We start from the raw sequence: 13,129 nt of genomic DNA, 5'->3' as shown, positions 1-13,129 counted from the left end.
ATGCGATAGTTAGTTTTTGTTGATGGAAACTTTCAATAGTGCACAAAAGAGCATAAACGCCTCAAACTGAGTTCCTACACTGCAAGTCCGCTCTCTGTGTAGCTTCTAGGGGACGCTGTTTTAAATTCTTTGTGAGCAGACTGAGACACGAGAGATGCTGTTAACAGAACGAGTCAACGCCCGTGCCTGCCTACTGTTGCCTCGGTTTTAAAATAAACGACCCTGCTGGAGGCAAGCTGCTTTCATGACAAAGATGAATAAAGTAAAAACCCTTAACAGTAAAGCTTTGGTTTGTAGAAATGGTATTATTGTTGATTAACCATGCACTAAGGTTCAAGTGTGGCTGCTTTTCTTTACAGTAATGTTAATTTTGCTTGATGGCTTTAGTAACTTGACACTTATGGGGATTTTAATTGTTCAGTTTCAGATCAGTTTATGCCTTTGCATCTTGCTGTTTCAGTTTCAAGAAGTTAAGGAAGATAACTGGAGATGTGATAACGATACCAGGTAATCCAATGAATGTGAATTCTTCTATCACCCCCACCTCCCGCCCTCTAAATACCAATAACTTGAATTGTTTTTTTTTCTCAGACAAGGTTTTAGTGTGGTAACCTACCCCATCATAACACCATACACACATCATTGTTTTTTCTACTTGCTGTTTGATCAAAATAAAGTGTTTTCTGTATTTAAGTCAACAATTAATGAATGTGTTCTGTTCACAATACTACTAATCATATTTTACTTAACTTTGTATTTGCTTGCAAAATTGTTGAAGAAGACTGAGAAGAAACGCCCCATAGAAGATGATAGACCACATCCCTGCACAGACCATATGATCTCCACCAGTGAACGACCTCATGGACTCTGCCTCTCCAATCTGATAATAGATCAGTCTCTCAAAGTGAAAATTGTGATTCTTACTCATTTGGCTGATATTTTTGCTTTATTAATTAAATTCTTCAAATTGACTGTTTTTTTAATAAGTGTTGTTCTTATTTCCTGGCTGTTATATGTAGTTGTATGCAGAGTTCCAGGGTTACAAATCAGACCTCCCAACACGTGCTATGCTAGCTTGACCGCTATCCCTCCTGATACTTACAGATGGAAGCACAAAGAAGACAGCAGATGCTCTGGCTGAAATTTTAAAATCCACGATGCATAAAACACACACATATTGCCAGTAGAACATTGACACAAGTGAAATTATTTCACTTTGTATTGCTGATTATAAATGTTACATTAGTAATACTGAACAGATTAACTCTCAATATATCAATTTTTTATTGAATAAAATCCATACATACACACCAACGCACTACTGTTCTCACGTCCTCCTGTGTATCTGCGCGGGCGTCTCTGGATGTTTAAGAACCTGCACAGTAGTCTCCTTGTCACTAACAGATTCTGCTGTGTATTATCTAACCGTAAATACTAACATTTTATTCAATGTTCAGTAAAACATTTTCTTGTAAATGTTTGGTCAGTCAGCACTTGATTCTCTGGTATTTTGGCTGATTCATGTGTGCAGAACATGGATCTTATGTTCAACTCTTACAATGAGACCCAGGTCTCTTTTGTAAAAGTGGTATTGTTTCAATGGACTTGGTTAAGGAAACAAATTATGTATCTGTCTGTTCCATGTGTTAGTTTGTGATTAGTATCTCTTTTCATTCATTCAGGATGAGTTGATGAGCCAGAGCTTGATGGTGTTGCAGTGGGCCTCATTACCATCGGTGACCATGACCAGCCAGTTCACTACCATGTGAGAATCACTGTCGTCATTGAAAGTGATGCGTGGTCAGCCCCAACTTGGCGATGCCTTCCTGGTAACTGTGGAGTATCTATGCACTCACCCACTATCCCAAAGCACTCCACACTAATTCACTCAAAATTTAACGGTCTAGAAAGTGGTAAACTATCCCGAGGTGCAGACCCCAAGAATGAATTAATGATGTAGAAACTCATCTGAAAAAAAGGCTGCAGGGTAAAGCATTATAAAAGGATAGTTCAAAGTTATCTCTTTTGTCTAAATAATGCCTCAAAAAGTTACTGCACTACTGCAGGTGTTCAGCCAATAGGCCCAAACTACACAATATGTTTGTTCTCATTAATATAATGCAAATAACGCTAATGTTTTGTATGTTTTAATGTTTTTCTTAACCATTGTGGGCGCGTAAGATGACTCACATTTCACTGTGCATTTGATATGGTTTGTAAAACATTTACTTTTAGAGTTTTAAGTGAAAATGTTCTTAACTCTATAATTTTGAAATTTCATCAAATTGTGCCCTGTCGCCTTACTGAGGTAAAAGGAACCAAAAGCAGTGTTTTTCTTTATAGCTGTAACACGATAATTTTTTTGGTATTATTGTTTTGATTACTGATTATTTCCTACTATCTGATTAGTTGTCTGGTCAATATCAGAAATGTGTGATAAATATTTATTTCCTAGGGCCTTAAGAACATGCCTACCATATTTTGGACTATAAGGCTCCGATATAAATTCGCATCAGTCAAAAATCGTCATGAAGAGAAAAAAACATATATATGTCGCTACCGGACTATATGTGCATTTATTTAGAAATGTATTTCACAAAATCAAACTACTACAATAACCAGAACAACAGGCTGAATACGGTAGGTGTCGGTATGTTACGTAACACATTAACAGTTATTAAACTATACAATAGCACACAGAACAACTACCAGCGTGGCGACGTGGCGAGCTAACTGCACGTTGACAAGCCTCTCCCACAGCGTTGTTCAAGCACCCATGTGTGACTCGTTCCTCACTCTCCATCTTGCTTAGCCCGCGATTAGCCGATTAGCTTTCTTTGTTTTCTTCATTGCATAAGAGTCACCTTTTCCCAGTCCCTCACAAGTTTCTCCCTTTCAACTTTCTTTCTGCTGCTGATTACAGTCTCATATTTTACTACCTGCAGTTACCTCCCCATTGTCTTACAGCAGCTATGCACAAGCCTAGAGCCCTCATATTTATATAATTAAATTAAAAATGTTATTATATATTTTTATTACAAGTCACACAAGCCAGCAAATAAAAAAACTATAGTCCGAAAAACACTTTTATACTACCCAGATTAGATAAGTCATACATACGCCCCCTCCTATCCTTCTACGCACCCACTAGCAACAATCCTGATATCTGCCCATCTATCTAATAAGTGACAAAATAACCACTTTTATTACATGTTGTGATTTGTACAACATTCTATGCTACTAGCGTGTACAGGTTACAACACACACGGATGAGAAGTATATACTCTAACGGAGATACGTGAATAAGACAAATCCCATTAAGTTTTTAATACCAGAACAATGGAAATAACAGAGAATTTGAGTTTTTCTTCTTATCTCTCAAATTTATTTATTTATTTAATATACAATTAAAGTATATAAGTATATTTTAAAAATTATTTTTTAGTTTAATTTATAAATGTTTTCTATTTCATTTTAACATTAACTGTTCAAAAGCAGACGTTACTTTAATATATTAATTAGTTAAACTAATGTAATGCAATCGGTTGCCTAAATTTTTATTTGAATCACATTTAAACAAACTCAAAAATAATGTGTACAAAACAATACAAAACAAACTAATAAACATTGAGTTTATTAACATAAAAAATTGTGTGGTTGTTACTTTTAAATTGTGAACTATCTGTTAAAACAAAACTGTAAGTCATAATAACTGAAAAAATTGGTTCTAACAAAAACTAAGTCATATACTCAAATATTTGAGTTGAGCTAAATGACACTTTTAATTTAACTGTTATCAAAAGGTACAAGTAGCAATTCAACCAACCTTTTAAGTTCGGAAAATTTTGACTTTTAAGTTAATCAACTTAAAAAAAGTGAGGCAACTGATTGCCTCACTTTTTTTGAGTTCTGGTAACTTATTCGGGTTTACAGTGCTGCTGTCAAGTATAGTGTTAACTAGTATCACGTGCAGCGATGCTTCTGTTGTAACTTCTGTTTCTGAGCATCAGAGAGAAGCGCAGGCATTTCTGTGGCACCAAAATGAGGCACTGAAATCTGTGTTGCTATTTGGTCTGGTAGATACCGTCCAGTGTTGCTCCGCCTCTTAATGCAGCTCTGTTGTTAGGTTTTGTTTCCTCATGTTCAGACATGATTTTAGTGACACACAAGTTTTCTCTGGCTTATAAGTAGTGCATATATAGCTGCTGTAAATGGAAGAAATCTCCCAGGGGAGCATGCCCCCCTAAGTTTGGGCTGAGTCCCCAATGTTAACAAGGTCTGGGCGGTCCCTACACACAGACAGATTTTCACTGGCTTAACATGAGGTAAAGAAAGGCGGTACTGTATAAGTTAGGTACTGTACTTTATACATGAGTTAACTTTGTTTGAGGGGACTCACTGAGCTGTGTAGACCCCTTTGATAAGTGGAAGAGTAACAATACTCTACACACTACTAGCAGCCCAAACAATTTACTGGAAAATTGTACCAAGGCATCATGAAGGTGTATCGGTGTTTGGTTAACCCTTATGTTGTCTCGTAGACCACAAACTTGTTTTCCTTCTGGGTCAAAATTGGCGCTTTTTCCAACCGTTTTTTTCGGTGCTTTTGACACATTTATTAAAAGTTTTTCTGACATTTTTTTCCAATGCTTTTTTTTTTAAACACGGAAATTATAAATAGTTTTGACTAATAGTAAAGATCAGAGGATGTTGAGTGAATCACAGTTTATGTCAAAGTTTAGTAAAACCATTTCATTTTTTTTAAATGCTATAAAATGTAATAAAACATGATGGAATTAATCATTAATTTTACCTGCTTAGAATGTTTTATGGGTCCATACAACATATATCCATGCAACCATGTAATTTTTGGGTAATTTGGATGAAAAAAACCCATATTTCTGATTACTTTGAAAATGGGTCAAATTTGAGGACAACACAAGGGTTAACAGCACAGTGACTCCATGCTTGTTGTCTCTTTCTGTTGTGGTCCCTCCAGTGGTCGCTCTGTGCCATAACACCAGGAAGTGGTGTACATGGAAGCTTGTTGCTGTCAACAATCAAAATGATTAGATTCCTAATTCAAATATAAGGTAACCCTGTTCACTTAGATATATATTTTAGTTTTTTGCAGTAATGTCTGTGCCTTTGACCACTGAAACTAAAGAAAAATATATTTGACTTTGGTATGATTCTTGAAATAAGAACACTCATCCAGCTTTTCTTACAGATATTTTGGATGTAGTTTTAAATCACTGCTGTTGGAAACAAACATTTCCTCCTGCTACTGCTTCACATTAAAATTAAAATAAAAACCTTTGTCTGAAGCAGCTTTTCTGTTCAGTGTTTGGTGCTGAAGTCAGTGCTTACTCAGGCAATGTGTTCAACAACTGCTTTATTTTATCAATCATCAAACAATCACATATTTAAAGATTCTCTTTGACTCATAAACCATCTTACAGTATTCACAAAACACATAACAAAGACCATCCATTAACTTTTTATAGCCGGTATAACGACACATTCTGTGTTCTGTGGACACTATGGGGTGTAATAGGCCTTACTCTTAAATTACGCTTCATGACACAATGAAATGTTCAGCAATATGTTTTCTGTGGCTGCACATTAAATACAAATAAATGTGTATCCGATTACATAATCAACATTAATTTGATGCATGATGACACACGTTATGTGGACGGTATCTATTTAAACCTCTGTTAAACCCACAGACATTTATTGTAACTTACAGAAGAAATCAGTTTCTAAAGACACCAAATATATCAAGATGACGTTTGATTCAAATTGCAAAAAATTGCTGCACATTTAACCATATGATAATAAATGGAATAAGGTGTAAATCAGTCAACACAACAGATTCTGTAGAAAATAAGATGTAAAATATATGAATATATACATGTGTTCCTTTGATTGAAAATAAATCAATACCTGAAATGAGATCAGTGATTAGTTTACTCTGACAGGAGAGATGATCAGAGGGGCAGAGTTTTTACCATCGTCATTGTCACTGGGATAGAAGAATGGGAATAGTTTCTCAGTGAAGAAGCAACCAGTAAAGGAGTAGATAAGAGCTGCAGCATCCACATCATAAAAGGAGACCAGACCTTACCATAATCCACAAACACCCCCACCTTCTGAGGAGGAGACTTCAGAGAGAGCAGGACTGGAGGGTCAGCAGAAGCTTTGTACTCATTTCCATTTCTCAACACTATAGTTGAGTAACCTTTCTGAGGGCTCGCTGTGATTATTGCCTTCCTGTTGATTGAGTAACCATACTGAGGGGAGGGAGAGGAGAGGGAAAGGGAGAGAGGAGAGGGAGAGAGGGGAGTGAGAGACGGGAAGGAGAGAGTGGAGTTAGTGGAGGTAGTAAACTTGTAGCAAACTTGGAGCGATTTACCCTCGGTCTGTTTGGTTTGGTTTGGTCTCATACCTGGAAAAATCCAAGCATACCAAAATGCACCATTACAAATCACGCAAAAACGTCCAATACAGGAAGAAGGTCCTGTCTTCTGGACTAGTGCATTTTTATTGCATCTCCATGGTCAAACCAGCTCACTTCATTAAAATTATCAGACATTGTTTCGTGAGAGAGACGTTACTACGTCTGCTCTGGTCATCGAGACTTTGCTCGGTTCTGTCGGCGTCTGTCTCCAACTTTAGCGACCACTGAGATGCGAGTGACGGACAGCGAGCTCGCTGCGCTTGTTTGGTCCGCTTTTGGTGCACACCTGAGTGTGAATGCTGTGTTCTCACCTGCCCAAATGAACCACACCAGCGGGACAAACGAACTCTAGTGCGATTCAACCGAACTAAAGACTGTCTCAGTGAGCCACTTCTTCATCTGTTTAACGAGTGTCTCCTCCAGCTGAGCTAGAGCTTTCACCAGTCCCCTCATATGATGATGTACAGGCGCTGACCTCTGTCCAGTCCTTGGTGGGTGGAGGTTGTTGGATGTTTAGGGACTAGACACTCTGGAGAAGATGGAGGTGGTCAGAGCGTGAGAGCTGCTCCAACTCACTGCTTCTCTTCATCAGCTCAGAGATTTCCTGTTCCAGCTCTTTGATGAAAGCTTTGGCCTGTTTCTCTGTTGTTTTCTGCTTCTCTTTGATCGTGTTGATGAGCTCATTCAGGCCTCTCTCAACAGACTCCTTCAGAGAAGTGAAGACCTGAGCACTTTCTGCTATTGCTCTGTCTGCATCTTCCTCACTGAGGTCGACTGAATGTTTGACTTCCTGAATCTTCAGTTGTCTCTCTTCTGGATCATCTGCTGAATTTCACCCCCTGTCTTGCGCTAGCAAGCCATTTTTGTGCGTCTATTTCCCAAACCCTTAAAATACATACATTTTCACCAGGCTTCATGCAACCGCCAATTTTGGTGAGTTTTTGAGTATGTTAAAGGGGTGATAGAATGAGTATATACGGTATTTCACACTGTTCCTTAAGGTCTCCTAATAGGGTATTTAACATTGGTTGGGCTGAAAATGGCCCAGGTACTATTTTTTTGGCCCTTATGGATCCCTGTGGAATGACTATTTGGAACTATGTAAATGTAAATGGACTGTTTTTATATAGCGCTTTTCTAGTCTTAACGACTACTCAAAGCAATTTTACATAGTACAGGAACCATTCACCATTCACACACATTCATACACTGTTGCCGAGGCTGCCAAACAAGGTGCCACCTGCTCATCAGATAAACATTCACACACATTTGCACTCCGATGCGCACACACACAAACACAGACACACTGTCTTTTACATGCCCAGACATGCCCAGGCACGAGCCGCTAGCCAAGACAAAATAAAAATGTTTCAACACTTTCATTATAACTAGTGTTGTTCTAACGTTACTCTTGCGACATAAAAAAACCTCCACCAAAGAATCACAACTCACCTTTGTAGAACTCCCTCTCCATTGTCCGATATACTCGTTCTAAACACTTTTCTCTGGGCCAGTAGGCTATCCCGTTGTACAGTCTGGAACACTGCATTTACGACCGTGGTTCATTTTCAATATCCTTGCAAAACCTCCAAACTTTCTTCTTTTCTAAAGTAGGCTACACTGCGCAGCTCGTGTGGGAGATCCTGACAGAGCTCCAGCTCAGCGGGTCTGTGAAGGGGGAGAGGCCGACAGGGAAGGCAGAAAACCCGGCCAGCAGCCGCCCCCTGTCCCAGCAGATTGTGGAGCTCGTAAAGTCCGACACTGTCTTACCAAATTTGCAATTAGCCATCAATTTTCATAAAACGGCCCATATTTGAGCTTTACATAGTTGATTTCTCGCATAAAAAAGTCTCAGAAGTGAATTTTGTAATGGAATAGCAGAGATCTGCACGAACTAGATTTAGAAGACTAACTGACCTCAGATCAGTTGGTGGCGTATGTAAATTTTGGGGTGTTACAAAGATAGAAGGTAGAGCCAAATGAGGAGGAATTGAGATGTTGACGTCAATTTTTAGCTTTGTTCAGATTTGCCCGTTTTCAGCAGCAGTTTCAAATTGTGAGATTTGCAGAGGAAAGGGGTGTCAATGGGATTTTGAGGTTCTATGTATGTCCTATTTACCCTCCAAACTGTCATTTTTCAACTATGACAAGGTAAAAATCGGTTTTGCATTCTATCACCCCTTTAAGCCCCTCAAAAAGGCGTTTAATTTACAGAAAATAATAATTCCTTCAATTCCAATAGGGCCTTCGCCGCTGTCGGCGCTCAGGCCCTAATTACTGGTGAAATGGTATTGAACCTTAATCTATTTCATTTAGGTGCAATCCTGCGGACGAAAAAGTCCTACGCCTACTAATCCCGTTGTGAGGCTGCAGCACCATCAGTAACAGAATTTTAATTCATAATCTTTAATTTCAAAGGGTTTACAATTCATTCATTCACCTGCAATACCGTGGGACTCTTTTTTAATGGCTCTTATTGATTTGTGTCCAGGGAACATTACAAAAACGTTTAAAACACGTTTCAGAGCAAGTCACATTCTTCTGACGGTGCTTTACTAATATGCTCTGCATCACCAATGTTGTAAAGACGCCATTTGCTAAAAATCGTAATGCGACACAAAGAACCTGTTGGGATTTACGAGCACGTCCACGATGGGTGACGTTAGTGATATGAGGACGGATAAGGTTATGGAGGCTACATAACTGATAGACTGGGAAGAAAAATTATACCGCTCAAATAGGAAATTACCTGGAAATGAAAATACATCTTTAGTCGGGGCCTCAATATCATCTCCCGACGGTTTAACTCCCTGAGAAGTAATACAGCTTCTTCATCAACGGGATCATTGACTAAAGGAAATGCCATGTTTTGAGGAGAAAAAATGTTTTATAGTCTGCCTAACATAATAAACCAACACTGCACTAAAATGCGCCTGATACAGACTGAATGAATGAATGAGGAAATGAATGCACGCTGTGTGAGAGGGAGGAGACTGAGAGAAACTCGAGGTTTCTTGAAGAAAACCTGCTCCTGACCAGGTTAGGTTCACAGGCTCAGTTTCCATAGTAACTGACTTTGAGGTTAAGTTACGTACCTCTCTTTCTGCAACGGGCTGGAGTTACCCTCTCTCTCAGGTTTGATTAACCTCCCCAGCTGTGCACAAACAAGCTCAAGCGCTACTTTTATAAAACAGCACAGGATATGTCCACACCCTGTTGTGTAGACCAGATTTTTATTAAAGAACAGCACTGCTAACAAAGCTCTGCTTACTGTACATTTCCTCCAACTGCTTCACATTAAAAGCCTTCCACTGGTTCTCTAATTGAAAGCTTTTATTGTGAAACAGCCAGAGGAATTAGAAGAAGCAGTACCTAAATCCAGAACAAACTTTAGATATCGGCAATAGATTTCTTACTGTGAATATCTGAATTAGCATATTCACCAGTCATAATCTTGACTTGACCTTCTTGTCTTGGCTCTCGACGAAGGCGGTCGCATTTCTCTCCCTCTCCTCCCGTAGCCTACCCTGCTTTGCTCTCTCGTCTAGTCTTTGTCTCTGTGTACTTTTGAGAGTCTCTCTCTCTACACTGCTCCAAAAAAGGAAGAAGACGGGAGCTGAGCAAAATACCAGGCTGCCCGTCATGGTCGAAGCTGTGGGCAGAGCTGTTGGAACTCAGATTGTGACTATGAACACTATGAACCACAACTTGGATACCATCTTGGTGAAACTGACAGCTTTGGAAGGTCTGGACAACATCTTGGAGAAACTCACGGCTTTACAAAGGAAAATTGATTGATTCGGAGGGACCAGAATGGACGTTTTAGAGAAGACGTGTGTAACTAAATGTGCCTACTCGCCCTAAGACAAAACAAATTCCAATCTTATCTTTCGGCTCCCCTGCACCAGCACTGGCCTTGGCCGAGGCCGGTGTTGTACAACACCTCCCCCTGGAAGCACTGCAGTGAGACACACTCTTGCGTTCCTTACCCGATTCCCACAGACACCTGCTGATTGTTGACTCGGACTGGGTCCTGTTCAAGGTTGACTCCATGGCAACCGGCTGTGTATCGCTATGACAATCGTGCGGACTGAGACAACGTGATTATGGGGCCAGAAGTAGTTTGACTACGCGGGCCTACACACACACAAACCCTTGCATATATACAGATATGCAATCACCCACCACACCCTGTATCTCGCCTTCGCCGCTTTGTACCCCCAGTCGGGCGGGCAGGTCTGTGACCAGCGCCTTTGTTTTGACTGCAGGACCAGATGGCTGCTTGCCTGTGCTGGACTACCTGCACCCCAACACCCCCCTCCCCCATTGTGTGTCTTGTGTGCCCTTGTATTGGTTATGTGCTTATGTTGCTGAGGTGTTTTTTTCCTGTTCCCACACTGTGCTCCTAGTGGGGGCATAGTCTGGGAGTTGCCTTTTTCTCCTCGTCTCTCCTCAGGTCATGCTGTATTTTCTTTACCCCATGTATGTTTGTATGTACCTTGTAAAGCGCTTTGTTGATTTTTATCTGTGAAATGCACTCTATCAATAAACCTTGATTGATTGATTGATAATGCCAACTGTGGTTATCCATAATTACATTTGTAGTCAAAGTGTACTTTACATATTAAAAATGACATTTATGATATCTGAAATTAAAATGATGACTCGTAACAACTGGATTGTAGATATCCAGAGGTGGGTAGTAACGAGTTACATTTACTCCGTTACATTTACTTGAGTACGTTTTTGAAAAAATTATACTTCTAGGAGTAGTTTTAAATCACTATACTTTTTACTTTTACTTGAGTAGATTTGTGAAGAAGAAACTGTACTCTTACTCCGCTACATTAGGCTACAATGAGCTCGTTACTTTTCTTTTTACTTCTTTGGTATTCTACGCGTCATTGTTTGTATTCCCCCGCCTCATTTTAATGTTTTATTTTGAAAGAGAGAGAGAGAGAGAGAGAGAGAGATACTTCCGCCAAAGGCTCTACCACGTACATGACTGTTCACCAATCAAACGTACTTGTGCAGTCTCGTCAGCTGGCAACAAAAAATAGGCGACGCTGATGCGTAAATCAACGCTTATCAATATCACTTCCCCATCAGTCAGGACCAAGATCTGACCATAATTACACTTGTGCTTTCCATAAACTGCCGTAATAAGCCTATTATTTCAGTTGCAATCCTGCCAGTGGAAGTGATCGTGAGAGCAAATAAAAAATATAAAAAACACAATTCAAACCGCTGTGCGCATTGGCTCAAGAAGCAGAGAAATAGCCGATATGTAATTCCCTCCCGTTCAAATCTATATATTTCGTAAATATACCCATCAGGGAATGTTTTTCTCTAAATGTTTTAACTTTTATGAGCGCACATTTCCCCCGTCTCTCTCTCTCTCTCTCTCTCTCTCTCTCTCTCTCTCTCTCCCTCTCTCTCTCCCTCTCCGCACCGAGCTCCGCCTGATCTTCTATAAGAACGGTGATGCGTTAAACAGTAGGCCTATTGATTGGTCAGTAGGCGGTGCTTTACACCGGTTGATCTCTGATCTCCAACATAACCTGCTCCCGACCAGGTTAGGCGTCCAGCATGAGTTACCACGGCGATTGAACCCGGTATCAAGTGATCCACCTTTGTGAGAAAGAAGACCCTGGGTTGAACCTGAAGTTAGCTGTTAACCCCAAATCTTGCTTCATAGTACAGGCCTCTGGCCTCATAATAAAAGCATGTTTACCTTAGTAAAAGTGCCAAACAGCAGCTCCATTACCTTGTTCTAGTTCTGCCTGCAGAGCCTGGTAAAAAAAAGTAGGTTTGGAAATTTGTGTTACTTGTGCTTATTTATTTTTATGTATTAATATTTTATGTATTTTATATTTTAAGTACTTGAATTTACCTGGATTATTTTAATGTAAGCTATTTTGTAATTAATAACTTTTTATTTATTTTATTGATTGGATGAACTATAATTTGCCTGAAGATGATTATTTTGTATTTTTGTCCGTCTGATTGAATGCTTATGTTAAAAAATAAATCAGACGTTACTCAACAGTTACTCAGTACTTGAGTAGTTTTTTCACCCTGTACTTTTTTACTCTTACTCAAGTAATTATTTGGATGGCTACTTTTTACTTTTACTTGAGTCATATTATTCTGAAGTAACAGTACTTTTACTTGAGTAAAATTTTTGACTACTTTACCCACCTCTGTAGATATCTGAAACTGGAGTTCTTCCTAGTAGTAAGAATTCAATTGCAGTATTCTAGAATGTTGATCCTGGATCGGAAGCATTTAAATACAACCTGCGCAATAAATATCCAGTCTAGCTATTAAATGTTAAGACGACTTTCCACATAGTACCAGACATAAGGGAACAACATCAGAGGAGGAAGATCTTCAGATTGGTTTTAGCATTTATATATATTATTTATATATTTCAACATTATTCCTAAAATATTTAGACCCGATGCTCGAAATGGGATTATTTATTTATTATTTTTTTTGATGGATAAAGACTCCTGTAAAGCGGGATTATTTTCTGTTATAATAAATTCTACACCTGCATCTTCCCTATCGTGTCGTGCACTTTAAGTCCAGAATCCTTTTCCTGCCTTGGCACTCGGCCAGCCCTGACAGAAGTGTTTTAACTTGCACCGAGCTGTGCACAAA

At 39.3% G+C, this 13,129-nt stretch overlaps 2 protein-coding genes across 2 annotated transcripts in view; both read right to left on the bottom strand.

Annotated features, from left to right (window-relative positions):
- Positions 1-13,129, bottom strand: part of LOC120566319 (E3 ubiquitin-protein ligase TRIM39-like) — a 503,358-nt gene that overhangs the window by 384,002 nt on the left and 106,227 nt on the right. The gene's annotated exons all lie outside the window — the stretch shown is intronic.
- LOC120566667 (E3 ubiquitin-protein ligase TRIM21-like) overlaps positions 1-13,129 on the bottom strand; it is a 174,294-nt gene that overhangs the window by 65,308 nt on the left and 95,857 nt on the right. The window lies entirely within an intron of this gene.

The sequence above is a fragment of the Perca fluviatilis genome, chromosome 1, assembly GCF_010015445.1.
Source record: "Perca fluviatilis chromosome 1, GENO_Pfluv_1.0, whole genome shotgun sequence".
Lineage (NCBI taxonomy): Eukaryota > Metazoa > Chordata > Actinopteri > Perciformes > Percidae > Perca > Perca fluviatilis.
This window is presented reverse-complemented; position numbering and strand designations above follow the sequence as displayed.